The 20487-nt window shown below is 35.2% G+C and overlaps 1 pseudogene; it reads left to right on the top strand.

The window, feature by feature from the left end:
* The first annotated feature begins 18518 nt into the window (after window positions 1–18518).
* LOC149564403 (septin and tuftelin-interacting protein 1 homolog 1 pseudogene) lies at window positions 18519–20228 on the top strand (annotated as a pseudogene).
* The last annotated feature ends 259 nt before the right edge of the window (window positions 20229–20487 follow it).

Raw genomic sequence — 20487 nt, 5'->3', positions numbered from 1 at the left:
AATGGTCACCGCACAATAGGTCGTATAGAGCATCACATGTAAGTAGTGATGATTTTCTTAAAAGATAGATGACTATGAGGTGACTATCCTGAATTGAATGACATCTCTAGGAATTGATTGGAATCCAATTCTATATGATTGTGCTCTACTTTAATCAAATGGAAGTTCTGAGCATTGTAAATCTATTTCAAGTCATTAGAATGTGACTTCCCAGAAGTATGTACTTATAAGTATTTTAAACTATGTCAAACTCTTCATGAAAGATATGACCCAAATGCATCACCATTGTGTTGAATCTTCTAATATACATCTCCATTAAAATATGTTTGCTGGTGTAAACTTGTGAGGAATAGTTGGTCCTAGTTCAGTTGTGTGTCAATATTAGGAATGTGACCAATTAATGCTACAAACCTTAGTATTGACATAATTTAACCATATTGCGGGTTGAATTCAATTGGGTTTGGAAATAAGTTATTATTAACATGTGTATGAACTGCCAGAGCAATTCTAAATATAGTAGGTAATAGCCTTCCATGTTTGATATTGAGGGATAATGTATGCACATGCTATAACAAAACTAGAGGATCATATTATATGCAGATTGAAATTTCCATTTGTCATTCAAAGCATAGTAAAAAAATTATTCTAGGAAGTCTAGCCTTTATCACTTGTGCGTCAACTTTATTAGCCCTCTTCTTTGGTGACTTGCAAATGAAGAATTGGCACAGTAAAAAATCTAAGATAAGATTAATCCCCTAAGATTAACACACATGGGATGAATATTCATAATCAACTATTAACCCTTTCCAACATTCCAACTTTATGATAATAATGAGTCAAAGTCCAACAAATTGGAATCCTTAGAGAGAACTATATATGTCACTGCCCCATTATCATTAGATCGAGATGTATTTTCCTTCTTACTTTTTGATGATTGTGATCCTCTACAATTCCAGGCATAAGATGATTAGCATACAATGGTACTTGAACAAAGACCACTAATAAATATTGAGGATGTGAATTGATAATACCATTTCACAAATGATTGTGGCATCTCACCCTTTATCACTTGTGCGTCAACTTTATTAGCCCTCTTCTTTGGTGACCTACAAATGAAGAATTAGCAGAGTAAAAAATCTAAGATAAGATTTTTTAAATGGGTCCTATTAAAGAATATAATATAAATTAAAATAATGTATCTAGATTCTAAACAAATAAAAACTAAATCTCATCACTTACACATCATAACAATACGGTCCACCTTAGTCATGTGATAGTCTTGGGGAAGAGGTTGTAACATTGTATTTGGATCCAATTGATCACTTTTTCTCTCTCTCCCTCTCTCCCTATTCAATCTAATGAGCCAACTAGATCTACTTGACATTTTAATGTCTCAAGTATTGCCTCATGGTCTGACTCGTGAACTTTCCAAAGAATCTTATTATGTGGTTTTCCACCATATTTTATCAAGTGTATATTTGATGCAACAACAAGGTTTGAATAATGAAGAATCTTCCTCTCTGTTTGCCAATCCTCGAATAACCACAAGTTAGGATTCTTCATAGGATATCGTCTAAGCCATGTGCCTGTTACAACCACCGCACTGACATGGTACTCTAAACCTTCACCATCTATAACCAAATGGTCCAATTTTTGTTTGGCTTTAACACAATGACACAGAGAATAATTTGTCCCTTCTTCATTGTCTTCAAGTGCAATAACAGCAAAAACATGGCCTGCAGTGACAAATGTACAAAATGCAGTCATTAATTTATAAAATACTTGGGTAAAAGTTATAAAGTTATATATTGAAATTACAAATATATATATATATATATATATATATATATATATATATATATATATATATATATATATATATATATATATATATATATATATATATATATATATATATATATATATATATATATATTACCAGGTTGCACTAGATCTGACAAGCGATCAAAGTCAATAGATGAATCCATCTCTACCATTTCCAGTGCTTGTGGGGGACGATAGGTGTCAATTGGGTCCAAAATGCGTATATCCCATTTGTCCACCCATTCAATTGACTCACAGTCATCCCAAATTTCCTCTGCACATGATGGACAATAGCATGCCATTTCTCATGTGTGGATACTCCATGAACCTACATCAGAGCTTCTAAAAGAGTGTAACTCACTAGATCTTGTTAGTGTGCAACAATCTTGATATGGTTTAATGTTAGTATTATCTATCAGCCAAAAAAATCTATGAACTGTAGACTCACCTTCCTTACCTAGACCCATTGTAGCGTTACACCATTAGATGATGGATTTTGCATCTATCAATATTGCTCCATCTTTGTACTTTAGTTCTTCATGAGCCAAGGCTCTTTTAATGCATGCGCCCGCACCATCATGCTCTCCCTTACTATGACCAGCCTCTGTGAAATTCTACATATATTGAATTCTACACAACCTGTGCATCCTGCTCAACCAATAGAACATCCATGCATTCTTGAATTGAGATGCACAATTGTCTGACCAAATAATATGCTGAAGATATGATATGCCCCTGTTAGCCAAATCTCCATAAAATAGTTGAAAACAACTATGTACGAACAAACTCTGTAGAATGTGATCGATCATCACTAATGTAAAAATGGTACTCCCTCAAAATCTTCCTATCATCCTCTGTACTTGTAGGTGAATGCATGAATGTTATGTGAACAAATATGAAACCTGTTGAGATGTATAATACTTTTCTTGCACCTCATTTTGTGGTTGTAGTGTGTAGTTCTCTGTAAAATCTACAACTGAAACAATGGTATCCAATGGAAATGTATCCTTGCACAACTTGAATTGCAAATCCAACCATCGAGCTCTATGGGTATGCCTTGCATACTCGTAAATAATATTTTCATAAAAAATCTTCATGAACTCATACACTGGAATCTTTTCAATGACTAGATCACATCTTTTACCATGTTTCCCATCTTTTAGAGCATATGTCACTTTCTTGAATTTTTTGTAATCTACAATTTCATTTCCAATTGCATGTGTACCATCCATATGTTGACAAGTTGATAAAAGTTGCAAAGAACCACAAAATAAACACGTACCATCCAAGCATGATGTCTTATAAAATTGTTGGCCATCCCCTATTTCACATAAAATGTTGAATATGAATTCCCTTGAAGATCTTGGTGGCTATTTTATGTCACAATCTTGCAAAACAAACTAAGAATGCAAAACTACGCATATATGCCTAAAAATATCAAAATGGTTAGAAAATTCAATATGTATCCTACAACAACAAGTTGTGCATGTGTGATTTATCTTCACATAAAAAGGTTTACCCATCTCAAAAAATCTTTGACTTATTCAAATTTGAGGATACATACCAATAAATTTTGCAAAAAATTGTCTGAGTTGAGTCCAAAAAATGTTTCGCATGTGACTCGCGATTTTGGCTACCAATCCTCCTTCTTACAACATCTCTTTGATTAGGAGAAACACGTGTATTATTTTTCCAAAAATCTTCGATCAATGATTTCAAGGCTTCACTAATTTCTTTATCCTTTCTCGGTAGTCTATCGCTAAATGTCCATAACTCATTTTTTGTTGGATCTTCTAATCTCTCACGCCTTAGCATGGCTCTCCTTAGGGTACCTCTACCAATTTTTAATGTTTTTTCTTGTCTTTATCATGAGTCAAGATTTTTTCATTTAGCTACTTGCTATTGTTGATGTGAGTACTCATCTTGTAATATTACTATCTTTGGTGCATGATTTAGAACCCACTTTGTCATAAGCACTCATTAGATTCTTTACAATATTTCTTTCATTTGAATCGTCCATCGTTCTTAGCCCAAGAATCTTCATGTAGGCCTAAATTTAAAATTTCTCATCATTTCAACAAATAATTGGCATTGACCTATAATATTTAATTCTTCAAAAAGTAATCTCCACATACTATTAACTTTTATTTGACAAGTATGCTTGCTAATCTTGTCAGGCATTGATTTCAAAATGTTAATATCAATATCAATAAAATATTTTGGTCTTCTAAAACAAATTCTAGAAGGTGTTCTAATCTCTTCAATTCTCTCAACATTTTGAACATCAATATAAGGTTGAATGTATCGCGTACCTTGAACCGAAGATGATGTGCCTTGGCAATAATATGTAAAAGATGGAATATCACCTACTTGATGTGTTGATGTTGTGCTTTCAACATGACATCATGGAGTGTGTATATCATCAAATCTACAAATTAGTATCTCTTCTACATGAGAGGATGACATGCCTTCAACATTGGAAGATGGTGTAGCAAACGATATGACTCCAACATTGGAGGATGGTGTAGCTTCACAATTCAATTGTCTTCTTAAGCATAAAAATCTCATTCGTTCTCTTTGTCTTTCTAATTCTTCCTCTTTGTTTCTTTGTACTAGTGGTTCTTGATCCTCTTCAAAAGTCAATTCTTCATTATTTCTTTGTAATTTTCTTTGTTCATGTAGTAATTTCATTTTATCTCTTTTAATTGCCAAATCTCTCTCCCTATCTTCATTTGTTTGAATCTTTGGTTTCTTCCTTGGCATGATGATGATTTCTACATGTCAAATTATTCAAACAAATTACAAATTATTCAATTACATATAAAATTATAATTATTTGAATGAATACACAATATATATCAAATGACTTGTCAAATTTCTAACTATTCTGAAATAACATTTCATTCAAACATACAATTTTCAATAAATTCACTATATATTAAATAACATGTCAAATTATAATCAAATTTTTATCTATATATTGACAAACAATATTTAAAATGGATTGCACTAACCTTTTCTATAGAAGGAATATTCAAAAAGTCTTCAAATCACGTATCCAATGATTGAATTTGGTGTTTGCTAACTTCCAAAAGTGTTGAAATAGTGTTTGCTATGTTGAAACCCATAATTTCTGTCAAAATAATAGAGTGCATAACATACCAAAAGAAAAAAATGGATGAAATGGGCCCCAAGGTTGGTTTTTTACCATTTTTAGGTGATTTGAGATATGCGTACACACTATAGCATGTATGCACACACTATGTGAAATCACATCACTCCCCATCCTCCCTACTCCCCATCATCCCTACTCTCTATCCTTCCTACTCTCTCTCCCATCCCCTCCCTCTCTCTCTCCCCTCTCCCATCCTTTACTCTCTCTCACTCTCCCTCTCCCACTACCTACTCTCTCTACCTCACTCACCCTCTCTCCTCTCCCATCCCCAACTCTTTAGATCTCTCACACACACTCTTATCCCCCCCTATCTCTCTCCCGCTCCCTCTCCTACCCCCTACTTTCTCTCCCCCATCCCCTACTCTCTCTCTCCTCTCCCATCCCCTACTTTGTCTCTCTTACACACATTCCCATTCCCCCTATCTCTCTCCCTCTCCCTCTCCCACTCCCTCTCCTACTGCCTACTATCTCTCTCTCTCAAGTTCTCTCTCTCCCTCTCTACTCTCTCTCTCTCCCATCTTGTACGAGTTCTCTCTACCACCACCTACTCACTCTCACTCTCTCTCCTCTCCCATCCTCTACTCTCTCACACTCACACTCTCTTCCATCCCCTACTCTGTCTCTCTCGCACACACACTCCCATCCCTCTCTCTCTCTCCCTCTCCCACCGCCTACTTTCTCTCCCCCATCCCCTGCTCTCTCTCTCCTCTCCCATCCCCTACTCTCTCACACTCACACTCTCTCCCATACCCTACTTTGTCTCTCTCACACACACTCCCATCCCCCCTCTCTCTTTCCCTCTCCCACTACCTACTTTCTCTCCCCCATCGTCATACTCTCTCTGTGCCACCCCCTACTCTCACACTCTCACACTCTCTCACATCCCCTACTCTCTCTCTCTTTCATAGATACACACACCCTTATCCCCCCACTCTCTCCCTCTCCCTATCCCACTCCCTCTCCTACTACCTATTATCTCTCTCTCTCTCAAGTTCTCTTTCTTCCTCTCTACTCTCTCTCTCTCCCATCCCTTACTCTCACTCTCTCTCCCATCCCCTACTCTGTCTCTCTTACACACACACTCCCATCCCCCCTCTCTCTTTCTCTCTCCCACTGCCTACTTTCTCTCCCCCATCACCATACTCTCTCTCTCTCTGCCACCCTGTACTCTCACACTCTCTCCCATCCCCTACTCTCTCTCTTTCATAGATACACACACTCTTATCCTCCCACTCTTCTTCTCTCCTATCCCCTACTCTCAACATCTGTCACACACACTGTCATTCCCCCTCTCTCTCTCTCCCTCTCCCTCTCCCTCTCCCTCTCCCACCGCCTACTTTCTCTCCCCCATCCCCTACTCTCTCTCTCCTCTCCCATCCTCTACTCTCTCACACTCTCACACTCTCTCTCATCCCCTACTCTGTCTCTCTTACACACACACTCTCATCCCCCCTCTTTCTTTCCCTCTCCCACAGCCTACTTTCTCTCCTCCATCATTGTACTCTCTCTCTGCCACCCCCTACTCTCACACTCTCACACTCTCTCCCATCCCCTACTCTCTCTCTTTTAGAGATACACATGCTCTTATACCCCCACTCTTCTTCTCTCCCATCCCACTTATCTCTCTCCCTCTCCCTCTCCCACTCCCTCTCCTACCACCTACTATCTCTCTCTCAAGTTCTCTTTCTTCCTCTCTACTCTCTCTCTCTCCCTCTCCCATACCTTACTATCACTCTCTCTCTCCCATCCCCTACTCTCTCTCATGCTCTCCCATCCCATAATCTCACTCTCTCTCTCCCATCCTGTACGAGCTCTCTTTGCCACCACCTACTCTCTCTCACACTCTCTCACTCTCTCCCATTTCCTACTCTATCTCTCTTACACACACAGTCTCATCCTCCCTCTCTCTCTCTCCTCTCCCATTCCCTACTCTCTAGATTTGTCACACACTCCCATCCCCCCCTCTCTCTCCCTCTCCCACTCCCTCTTGCACTACCTACTATCTCTCTCTCTCTCAAGTACTCTCTCTCCCTCTCTACTTTCTCTCTCCCATCACCTACTCTCACTCTCTCTCTTCCATCCCCTACTCTCTCTCACACTTTGTCCCATCCCCTACTCTCTCTCTCTCTTGCCCCCATCCCGTACAAGCTCTCTCTGCTACCTCTTACTTTCTCTCAAACTCTCACACTCTCTCCCATCCCTTACTCTATCTCTCTTATAAATAAATACACATTCCCATTCCCCCCTGCTCTCTCTCTCTCTCTCTCTCTCTCTCTCTCTCTCTCTCTCTCTACTCTCTCTTACATTTTCACTCTCTTTCCTATCCCCTTCTCTCTCTCTCTTTCTCTCTTACACACATTTCTATCTCCCCTTTCTCTCCCTCTCCCACTCTCTCTCCCATTTTCTACTCTCTCTTCCATCCCGTACTCTCTCTCGAGCTACTTTTCCTTCCCCCTCTCCCATTCCATACTCTCTCTCTTTCACACACATGCACTCCCATCCTCCTCTCTCTCACTCTTCCTTTCCCACTCCGTCTCCCATCGCCTACTCTCTCTCTCCCCCATCCCCTACTCTTAATCTCTCTCCCAACTTGTACTCTCTCTCACACTTCCTCTCTCTCCCATACCCTACTTTCAATCTCTTTCCCCCATCCTGCACTCTCTCTTTTCCACCCCTACTCTCTCTCACACTTCCTCTCTCTCTCATCCTATACTCTCTCTCCCACCCCTACTCTCTCTCCCATCCTATACTCTCTCTCCCCTACTTTCTCTCTATATTTCTCTCACACACACATATCCATTCCCTTATCCCCCCCCCCACCTAGTTCTCTTATGCAATTTAAGTCTTAATAGTGTGTGCACACTATATCGCACACACGCTACTGAGAAATCATGTTGTAGATAGCACGTGCGCACTATAGTGCGCATGCGCTATAGAAAGCTTATTTAAACCCAAGCCTAAGGCTTGGTTTTTCCTTGGAGATCCAACCCAAAGGTTTGGAGTTCCAACCCAAAGGTTTGGAGTTTATGAACAGGTCTGAGATGTGTTTTCTAGCAAACATACCAAAAATGATTGTTTTTTCTTGTGTGCTCCCCTTCAAGACTCTTCGTGGTTGGGTATCGATAAGATTAGATTACATAGCATTATAGGTCTCTGTGTTAGCTATCTAACTATATAATTTATTTTTAATTTGAACTATTTCAAACCTTTCATCTATAATTTATTTTGAATGTATGTTCATTTTTTGTCAAAAACCACCATGTACTAATTGGGCTATAAATTTTAGCTCGTTCATCAAATTTTGCAACAACTTAGTTTTTTAGAAACTAGACTCCATTCTACACACTTTGAAAAAAAAACTTTTAATTTTAGATTAGTTTTCAATTATTTCTAGGGGGAGCACACAGATATTTCACATTTTTGGGATGTGTCTAGTTAAAAAATTCATAAAAAAAAATACACATTATAAAATTACCCAAAAAATCTGAGATAAACTACATAGTGTTAAGTAACTTTTGACCAGAGCGATTAAAGAATTTCAAAAAAAAATTTAAAATTTTAGGGGGGCCACACTTTGTATTGTGTTATGTTTTTTTGGAATAAATAGTACCACTTTTTGTGGCCCCCTTTTTTGAGGACCTAAAACTAAACCATTTTGAAAAAAAATTAGTAGTTTAGAAACTAGATTCAAAGGACTACAACTTCTTCTTTTTTTCATATCTTAAAATTTTGAGCATAACTATCTTCAAATTCTTGTTGAAGTTCAAAATTTGTAGATTTCAGGAAAAAGGTGTCCACTTATACCCCCCTTTTGGCACCACAACTTTGTGCACTTACCCATGTATCCCTTTCAAGTTTGCATGGCAGTTAAGGAATGATTCAAAGGACATAGACATGGCTACCACCCTATTTTTCATGGAATTGGTCAATATTTGGAAAAACAAAGAGGGGCAAAATGGTCAATAGTAACCTTAGAGTTAACTCATATGATGAAACTTCCCCATATGCATCTTAGATTTCCTATATATATTTATATTTGTTTATATTTTTGTTGATTTCTTCTAGAATCATTTTTTTTGTTTGTATAAAACCACTTTAGATAGAGAAATTTTAGGGATCCCTTACCTAAGATTGTGTTGTTGATTTTAAAGTTTATTTATATGTATAGAACTTAACATTATCTCCTTAGCACTATGGGAGTGGTCCTATTAGATTACCATGAGTTCAAGTGGTAGTGATTCTTTTACCATTAAGGTTTGACAAACTTGTACCAGTGTTTTTTATTCCATTATTGTAGTTGTACCATTCTATTTCTTATCTTTGGAGATTTGCTATTATTCTTAGTTGATGTATTATGCATTTATATCTTGAGGTCCTTATGAGATGATATATTTTATTGTATTCTAATCAAGTATAATTATTGCATACCTTGTGATATGTGAAATGGATGTGTGAGTTGGATGTACTTTGTTGTATTAGTTGTACTTTATGTATTCAATTATGATATCGTGTATTTGTTATTCTTTTATAGATGTGGATATTGTACTTATAATCAAATCTAATTAATAAATTCACAGAAAAGTGGTTTAACATTACGGACCCCTTGAGAAATGTAAAATATAATTGTATTGCTTTATGTGTAAGTGATGTTTTTTAATATATTGCTTCCACATTGATATTCATTAATGTAGTATAAATATTTTTATAAAAAAAAATTTATCGCGTAAAACTTAGTAACATGTTTAGTTCTATTGGGTTCCCCCATAGGGAATTATACCCCACCATAAAGGGTAGATATTCCTTAGGTTCTAAAAGAAAGCCACCCCCAACTTCCATGGGTGCCTAACCCTTTCCAATAACCTTGGGTCCAGACAAGAGGAGCACACCCAACCAAATGATCCATTGAAATCTTAGTCTCTTGAATAATTACAACATTAGAAGCTCGAGATTCAATTAATGTATGAAAAACTTTTTGTCTAGGGATGTTTCTAAACCCCATAAAAATCCATGATATCAAAATCATTTATGAGGTTGAGAGAAGTGAGAATCAAATGGCTTCACATACCCCAACTCAACCAAAGTATCACCAATAAGCTTCACCTTCTCTTAATTAGTTTTCTATCCACTTCATGATGGTTTATTTGAGGATCCCTTTTAAGGGATCTTATGTTGAAGGCCTCAAGAAGGTGGGACCTTAGTAGCCTTCCCAAAATATGATGCTCCTAGGAATAAAGAGGGAAAAGGAGTCACCATAATTGTACCTTCTAAAATATGCGGTCCATTAAAATCCTTGTTATCTTACACATGAAGAGGCAAAACCATATCCATCTACTAGTCCTTTCATACACCTAAGGGGGACAAAAATCTACTTTATTTAGGTCTTCCACATGAATTTTAGGCTAATATATTGAACTTGAATGCATTTATGCTAGAACACCTTCTTATTGGATCAAGTCATCAAGAATCTCAAATTGTTAAGAGTGATATCATTTTGTCTATGCAGTCCATTTCATTTCTTTCCTCTACCCCTATTCTAAGATTTAATAGGAGTGAAATCATCCTTATCTATAGGACCATAACTCTTAGGGTCCTTATCCTTATCATCTATGTGAATAGTCTGATAAGGACCAAAAGTTTCAAATACAAGAGGTTTATTTCTAGGGCATCTCCACTATAAATGACCATATCCATGACAAATTTTGCATCTAAATTGTAAATTATCATAGTCCAACTATAAATGAATATGTTCCCAAATTTATTTCCATAAATTATAGTAAAAGAGTATTTAGATCAATTTTAACACAACTTTGGTACAAGTATTTACCTTTTGAACCAAATTTTGTGTGACTGAACCAAAAAGTTTACCAAGGAGCAATGAGATTGAATGAAGAATATCTTCCCTCTAGAATTTTAGAATTATCAACAATATGACCCACATAGGTACATATGAGGGAACGTCCTCTGCCAATTTTAAACTACTATGTCAAGGTCTGATAAAATGTCCCACCTAGTTGAAGAAATAAGGGCCACCCTAAAAAACCATAATCATATAAAAAATATTGGAGGAAATCACCAGAAAGTAGTTATTGGCCATCAAAAGTAACTCGATATCTCCTTAAGTTCTAAACACTATGAGCACACATATTTAGCATAGGTAAGGAGATACAAAGACCCATGTACTTATATATGAGAGTATGTTTGTACTACTATTCAACATCCTCTAACACTTTCTTAGGTTAAATAACCAAATGTAGATGAATTTGGGACATCTCCAAACATATGTTCACCTTCTTCATCCTAAAAGGTTGTTTCCCAATAGAAGCTCCTTCCCCAAATTGATATTTTCCTAGAGTCTTCCTCCTGTGAGTGTGCAATAATGTAGATGGATCAACCATCTAAATCTATTAAACTCCTTTGAGAAGATGGAATTACTCAATTATCCACCCACTACCAATAGAATATAACTAGAGGTTAGAGAATTAAATAGGGTTATCTTCCTACAACCTCAACCCTACTTTATAAATAAAATATAACATGAAAGAAAGAAAAATGCTAAAAGTACAAACATGAAACTTGAAACTTTAACCACTAATCTATAAAAATGAATTACTAATATCCTAATAGTAAAATATAATATCAATAATATTAAATAAAGCATAACAATATCAAACAAGGTCACACATTCATTACATGTGACACAATAATTTTGGTATTGTGGAAACCCTTGTTGGAAGGTAAAATTGGCGGTGGGGATGATACCCAAAAAGCTCCCTACTGCATAAAATGAGTTTCCATGTTAGGACCATACAATTACCTTTTCTAATGGTTTTCCTTATTAGGAGTGACTTTTTACCTTGTTAGAAGTACAAAGAAATTTGTTAGGATCTACATTGCCAAAGAATTTGCAAAACTCTTTTGAGAGATTACCCTATTAGGGGATTTACAACTAGAACCTATTAGGGTTCATCCAATTTAGGAATTTACCTATTGTAAGTGTTAGGAAATAAATATATCAATGATCTAATTGTGGCAGTCCTTTCTTGTCAGATTTAATTAGTTATGTGATCATCTACTACTATACACTACACTTATTTTCTCAATGTCATAATTACAACTTCTCAATCACTCTTCTTTGATTTTGAATTCTCAATCACCTTTCATATCTCTTATTCACTTTTCACCACATCTTACTATTAGCATTATATCTAATGATATTCCTATAGGGGATTATAGTAGAGTTATTAAAGACATGATTCAGATCGTATGTGTTGCATTCATGATTGTGTTTGTCATTGATGTCAACATACTTGTTATCCTGTGAAGATTGTCAGAGTTATAGAGGAAGAAGTGTCTGTTGTGGTTCATAGTGTTGACTATTGGCTATGAGTGATATGTAATTATTGTCATTTATGGCAACACATGATGTGCATGCTTACAAGAAACCTCAAAAATAAAGAAACTTAGCTTTTGTTAATCAGAAAGTTGTCTGAGCATCGAATTTGTTATACATCAGTGTATTATTTTGTTTATAACTTGTTTCTGATGTCATATTATGGCTAGAGATGTTAGATGGAGATAGTATACATGTTGGTGATGAAATGTATAACCTTGGAAATTAGTACAGATTGTATGGAATGGAGATAATCATGTTTTAGCGAAATAGGATAGTGAAATTAAAGGAAATAATTATTTTGTTTACAAAGTAATTACTTGTCCAATTAGGGCTGACATACTAGATGTTTACTCTAAGTTGGAAAAGTTGTAGAAACATCTTTGAAATAGAGCATTCTATGTGCAGCAGTGTTAGATGTGCAACCAAGTGAATTAAAAAGAAAATCTAAAAGATTGGTGGAAGCAGTGACTACTAAGACAAAAAGGGTAAAGCAACAAGCCACCAAACCAAGCAAAAGATAGAAGATATTATTGATAATTGTTGAGTCCAATGATGAAGAGGAAGAAGAACAAGAGGATAAGAAAGAAGAGAAGGTGACATTGTCAAAGCAATTAGTAGGAAAAGCTTGGCAACCCTAGAAGCTAATGATAGAAAAGATCAACACATCTATTGCTAATGAAGGTAACTTTGTTCAAATGAACAAATTTTATGATTTGTATAACAGTTTTGAGAAGGATCAGATTGATATCTCTACTGTGAGATATATCATAGCAAACAATCTAAAATTGAAGGATATTGAGGGAGTAGTTAACTAAAATGTCTATGAAAGACTCATAGAAAAAAAGGTTCCAATAAGAGAAGAAGATCTAGAACTTCAAAATTCTATGCTTAGAACTATTTGCAAGACTGATGACGAAGAAGAGATTAAAAGATTACTAAATAATCTTGCACCACATTTGAGGAATGAAGTAAGAGCATTCCTATATATTGTTGGTGAAAAAGATAAATTAAGAAGTGAGACTACAATAGCTATCAGTCAAATGTTGACAAAATCTAAGGCAACATCTCCTCCAGCACCTAGAACCTTGGAAGTGGCAGTGAGCAGTGACACCATGCAAATTGATTAGACCAATGTTACCATTAACATTGATGATACCAATCCATTTGAAGGTTCTAAACCTAATGAACCTAATATCGAGATATTGATGACAAACTAAGATAGATTGTAGAGGAAAAGAAGCTACTTGAGGAAGAAAAGAAGAAAATAGAAGAGGCCAAGAAAAAATTGCTTGAGGATGAGAAGAAAAGAAAGGAAGAGGAGGAAAAGAAAAGAGAAGTAGAAGAAGAAATGAGAAGGAAAACAGAGGAAGATGAGAAGAAGAGATTGGAAAAGAAGAGAGAAAAGGAAAGAAAGGAAAGAGAAAAGAAAGAAGAAGAAGAGAAAAGAATAAAAGAGGCAACTAAGAATCAAAGGGAGGATGACACTAAACTGTCTAGTTCATCTATTCCACTCTCTCTTGCCAACTTAGCAGCTGATGATGATGACCAAACAAATTTGATCTCATCCCTATCTGAGCTTATTCAAAAGAATAGGATAGTGAAAAGCTTTTAGAAAACCTTGATGGAGGTTACTGACAGACTGCATAATACCTTGGCAATGTAGCACATGAAATTAGATCCTGAATAAAGGGCACAAATAGTGGTGAAATCATTTGATGAAGAGTTTACTAAATTGTTGAATGTTGCAGAAGAAAAGGCATAGATTTCACATGATCCTAACTTGTCTAGGACCATCTGCCAAAACATTAAGAATGACTTAGTTAGTCTTGATACTTGTATCAAGGAACTTCAGAAATTTCAATAGGCTAGGAAAATTCTATACATTAAGTATACTTATCACACAAACTAACTAAAGACATTAACAATCAAATTGAAGGAAAGATGAGTGAGCTAGAGGCTCTATCCAGCCAAATCTAGCATCCATCTTTAAAGTTGATGATTTTGAAGGAAAAGTGGCTAGTATTCACAATGATATTAGGAAACTAGAACTTTGGAAAGAACAAATTTTGAAGAGGATATCAAGTTTTAGAAAGTATATTGCTCTAAAATTATCTTTTTTTGAGAAACAGTTGGAGGAATACGACAGTGCCAAGGACACATATTCTAACTTTTTATATTCAGATCTAAATGCAGTTGAGATTGCATCATATGCTCTATGTAAAATTCTCACCTTAGCTTAAACCACCAAGGAGACATGGAATAAAGGTATGAACAGTCTCAAGGAAAACTTTGATGATTGCATGAAGATCATATCAGCATAAGGAGGACAACATTTTTGGACAATTTCTGAGATTTTGACCTTTGTCATTAATGTCAAAGGGGGAGTAATTGCAAAAAATTATAAAGTATACTATAAGGGGGAGCTTATGTAATGATGTAACAGATGTAATATAATGTGTTGTTTATTTTTGTTTTGTTAAGCTATTGTCACTTAGCCAATTTTCCCTATTTTGTTTCCATCAATGCCAAAGGGGGATATTGTTGACAATTGGCTAATAGTGATATGTAATTGTTGTCATTAATGGCAACACATGATGTACATGCTTACAGGAAACCTCAAAAATAAAGACAAATGCAATCTATATGGGTCTTTGCTGCAAGATTAAGATGATATTGAGTAACATACACCATCATCTATATACCATATATCCCTTAACCATATAACTCTCAAGAGGTGCTCTTTTTTCAACCAAAACCATCAAAATTTTCAAGTGTCTCTGAACCATCCACATTGACCTAGGATGTATAGGTCCACAAAATTTAATCTCCTCAACTTGGTGTATAAGGTAGTGTTCTTGTGCATTGAAAAAAGTTGAAGGTAAACACTTTTGCATTCCACACATTAGTCAAAAAATTCTTTTTTTCCAATATTTTATATCTTCTTTATGGATTTCTTTAGATGATAGCCACCTACAAGGGATTCAAGACACAAAAACATATAAATATGAAACTTTACAATATATTAGTTGTTTGATCTATTGAACAAATATCACTACTTACCTCATGTATTTTCAACATCATATATCACTTGTTTGATATTGTTGACAAAGTTGTTTGGGAATGATAGGGGTAGCACATACTGCAACACTTGTCAACTAATCATTTCATTCTTTTCTAAAATAAAACAATGAAAATTGAATGCAGTTTTACAAATATATTCTAAATACAAAGGATTGTGACTTACCTTGATGAAGGTATGCCAATCATGCATTTTTAGCCCTGGCACAAATTCACCTTTCTTTGATATGAGATTGCTTATATTCACAACAAATCCTATAGGAAATTAATTTTTTTGTATGACTTCTTTTATGACATTACTTTGTTGCTCTGTTAATAACCAAGGAAGGGCACTTACATTAATATGGTCTCCATTACTATTTGATTCAATGATAGTTTTCATTTACATGATTGGAATCATGAACGTCACTACAAATTTTAGCAATTTTTTCTTTGTTATGCCTTCAATACAATATTTTCCAAAGTGTCTCTATTACATTCTTTCCAATATGCATAGTATCAAACAAATGCATCATATTATAGCTACTCGTAGTAGGGCAACCTAATAAATTCTATAGGATAACATTTTAGTCCCTTTTTAAGCTGGTCAATAATGCCTCAACAACCTTCACAATCATCAATTACATAATTAGCCAATAAAACACAATCAAAATATATAATTTCTAAACATAAACCATTAGGTGGAGAGATATTAGCTCAAATTCTATTATATTCCAACTACCATAGGTGAGGTGTCATTCTTTGTGGCTTTGATGTAGTCTTCTCTTTCCCATTGAAAAGATATTTTTTGGCACTTCGATACTTATGATTTCTATGGAGGAAGTGCCTATACTCATTAAACACTTGCTTTCTTAAACTTTTGGAATGACAAGATTTCGTCTTTGGACCACACATTATACATGCAAATTTTCCTTTTGTTGGAAGACCTACAAGATAACGATACAATTGAATTAAATATGTTAGTTTTTGGAATTTGTATTATCACGTAAAACTAGATTTTAACATAACATACCACAAAAATTTGTCAACCCTAGGGCATCATAAATTGTCCACACAAGCATTGCATGGAATTGAAATTATTTTTGTCCAATTGATCTAGAGATATCATACATAGTGAAACCATTCTATAACACCAAAAACTCCTGGATAAGAGGTGCAATATATACATTCACGTATTTCACTTGGTACTTACCTAGTTGAATGAACAACATCAGATAATTATTGTGGTCATTTCACTCCGAGACCTATAATTACATGTAGATAACAATAAGATAATAAAATACTTAGAAAAATCATTGCCAACATAATGTGCTCCCTCTTTATTGATATCCAGGGAGGAAGGTTATTGTTGATAAAAAAAATACTAAGTAAACAGATCTCATCTCTCCAAATGGATTGACATTGTTAGTTTCCAGAGAAAGCCTAAGATTTTGAGGTTCTTCATTAAAGTGTGGCCACTTTCCCTCTATGTCCATAAATGTTGAACCATCCTCAGGCATTCAAATAATGTCATCTCAACTTCTATTACATGCATGGTAATCCATAAATTGTGCCAATCTATTGCACTTGAATAATCATTTAAGACGTGACATAATGGGGATGTAACAAAGAACCTTGTGAGGCACCTTTTTTTGTCACTTAATCATCTTGATATTTTCTTATACGACATTTAGGGCATTATGTTGCATATCATCTTCTTTATGATAGATAACATGATCTTTAGGACATGTGTCTATTGCTTGATACTCCATTCTAATATGTTTCATATTGGCATGCAATTATTGGTACAAGCGAGGGAGAACATTTGATGGTGGTAACAAAAATTCACCTATCAATCTACAACAAAAAAATATAAGCCATTAGTACAGATAATATTTTTGGTACATGGTTCACCTTTTACAAACTATAATGATGTATATAACAAACCTTAGCATACACAATATTGTTATGTTGAATAACCATTCATAACCTTCAAATTCACCAACAACAATACAACAAAGAGAAGAGTTCATTGGGATCCTTCATAAAGGGTTGTGTTTGCCTTTCCAAGTAGAGGTATATCATGGAAAGCCTCAATGTCATCTCATCATAATCATCATTATCAGGAGCAACACTAGTACCAAATGTGTTGTGTATCAATGCATTCATTCCATCATCTTCAAATGTATTTTCTGGCACATGACCATCATCTTCCATGGGATCATGATCTTATCCTTCAATACTCACACATCCATGTTCCTCCATATTCACACCTCCATTTTTTTCCAAGGTGTGGTGGTCCATATGACGTACTACTCTAGGGAGATTGACCTATGCAAAAATGATGATAATCAAACCCCCCTTCAATGTGATAATTAAAACCTTGTTCTATGGTTCATATGTATATTGATTGTGAAAAAAAATATAGCAAATAACTTACCAATGGATGATAATCAAACCCCCCTTCAATGTGATCATTCTCCCTACAATGTCTCTTAGTTGTTTTAATTTTGATTACTCTTGTCTTTAAGCCGTTAAAACTCTTGCAAGGACAATAACATTTGTCAATGCCTTCTCTTTGAAAGTTAGACAATAATCTAGTGATTGTCTCCCTATTTTGATCAAATTCCTTTGTATTATCTAACACAATCCTTCTTCATGGGAATAACTTATTCATGTACCCTTATTGAATTAGTTTTACTTGCTAGATCTATTATTGATAACAATTTCAACATAGACATTGACATTAGAGAGAAAACCTTTAAAAAAATTGGACATGGTGTATTTAATGTTTATATCTACACATATGGTTTTGAAAGAAAAAAGATCGATGTACTTAATGTGTATATCTGCAAAAAAATTGGAAATATTGTACTTAATGTTTATATCTACACATATGGTTTTAAAAGAAAACGTTGGTGTAATTAATGTGTATATTTTCAAAAATATTGGACATGTTGTACTTAATGTTTATATCTACACATATGGTTTTGAATTTTTTTGGTGTAACTAATGTGTATATTTACAAAAATATTGGACACGTTGTACTTAATGTTTATATCTACACATATGGTTTTGAAGATGGTAGAATTGTTGAACAATTTAGTATTTTAGAACCTACTCAAAGCTCATAAGTGGTAGACTTAAATATGGTGTTTGATTAAACTCATAAGTGGTTGGAAAACTCAAAATAATTTTGGGAAAATAAATTTCACCTCACCTTGTTCAAATTTACCATTATTCCTTTTCAACATCCCACCTTTGCATTTCATCACTAGAAGGAGAAGGAGTGGCTTCAGAAAGAGACTGTATGATAGAAACAATAGCTAGACAACATAGAGGATATTATGGGAGAATTGGATAGAATCCAAGAAATTATTGCAGTAGGTACTATGACATTAGTATCACTTGCAAGTGTCTTTGAGAATTTATAGTCCAAATATCGTGAGGACTACAAGTTGTACAATTTTTCATGTATTGCATCTACATTTGCTTTACGATTTCTTATAAGAGTGTTTCAAGGTTGGGAACCACTTCAACATCCTTTGCATGGTTTAGAGGTAATGTGATTTTGGCAGAGGCTTCTACAAGGGAATGAGCCTCATGATTATGGCATTTACACAGAAGCATAACTTGCTTCTTCAACTCCTTACACTCAACTCTTCAGTGAAGTTATTCTTCTAGTAGTGAGAATAGTTGGTACAAATTCTTAGGAGACAAGGGACATTGAACCTATGCTACAATTTTTGTAGACATGGGATAAGTTAGTACCAGCTTTAGTACTTCATAACATTTTGGATCATATAGTGATGCCCAAATTAATAGTAGCAATAGATACTTGGGATCCTCATAGGGGGACTGTGCCAATACATGCATGGTTACATCCTTGGCTTCCATTATTGGGCTAGCATATGGAGCCTCTATATCCAACCATTAATTATAAGTTGGGGAATGTGCTTCATGCTTGGCATGCAAGTGATGCATTTGCATATGCAATTTTATCACCTTGGAAAATTGTGGTTGATCCTACTAGCTAGGAGCAACTGATTTCATTTTATTTTATCTAATCTAATGATAGTTCTACAAGAATTTGTAACCAACCGAGCTAATCAAAAAATAGACCAATTTAACTGGGTTATGGCTTGGGCATCTGCTATTCCCATTTATCATATGGTTGCAATGTTGGAGGCAACATTTTTTCCAAAGTGGCAATAGGTTTTGTATCATTGGCTTTGTAAAAATCCCAATTTTAATGAAGTAACAAAGTGGTTTTTAGGGTGGAAAGGACTATTTCTCCCTCAGCTTCGTGCTAATGAGAGGATAAGAAGTTAGCTAAATGTAGCGTTTAAAATGATGAATCAAGTTGTAGAGAGTATGACTATAGAATAACTTGGGGCTAGAGAGAATGTAAGTTATCTTAGGGTGACAGAGTAGTGTAAATTTAAGGCACTTCAGCAATAACAAGTAGCAACAACATATTCTCAACAATAAGCCTCAGCTTCAATTGGCAATGGGATTCACTTGAATAATTCCATGGGTGCACCTCAGTTGAATTTGAAGGTAGTGATTGAAACATGTGCACAAGAACATGACATCCAATTTTTCCCTAAAGTGGGATGCACATAGGAGAGTCTTTAGGTTTATGGCTTTGGAGCTATCAATATCCATCTAGACTCTGTAAATCAACAAGTGCTTGCACAATCTAGAGATAGATGGGTGATTTCATCATTAGAGAAGCTAGTTCAGATGCATCATAATCGAATTGGAGGAAATCATTGATAAATCAAACATATAATGAAGAGAAAATGTACATTATTTGAATGTGTTGCCAAATTTCAGTCTATCACTTTTAAGTTTGTATTTGTTGGCATCCATTGCAATTTTCTCTAGTTTCTTGTTGAGATAGCTCCTAGGTGACTCACTTCTCATCAAGTTTCCAAGACTCTCACTTTGTGTCCTTTCTAGGTCTCCCTTGCTTCACTTTTCCCTTTTCTCCATGTGGGATTCTTGTTATTATGCATTGGGGCTTAGGTGATTT

The sequence above is a fragment of the Cupressus sempervirens genome, chromosome 4, assembly GCF_028749045.1.
Source record: "Cupressus sempervirens isolate cs-2001-9-10 chromosome 4, ASM2874904v1, whole genome shotgun sequence".
In the NCBI taxonomy this organism is placed as follows: Eukaryota; Viridiplantae; Streptophyta; class Pinopsida; order Cupressales; family Cupressaceae; genus Cupressus; species Cupressus sempervirens.
Note: the sequence above shows the minus strand (reverse complement) of the source record. Positions and strands in the feature narration are given on the sequence as shown.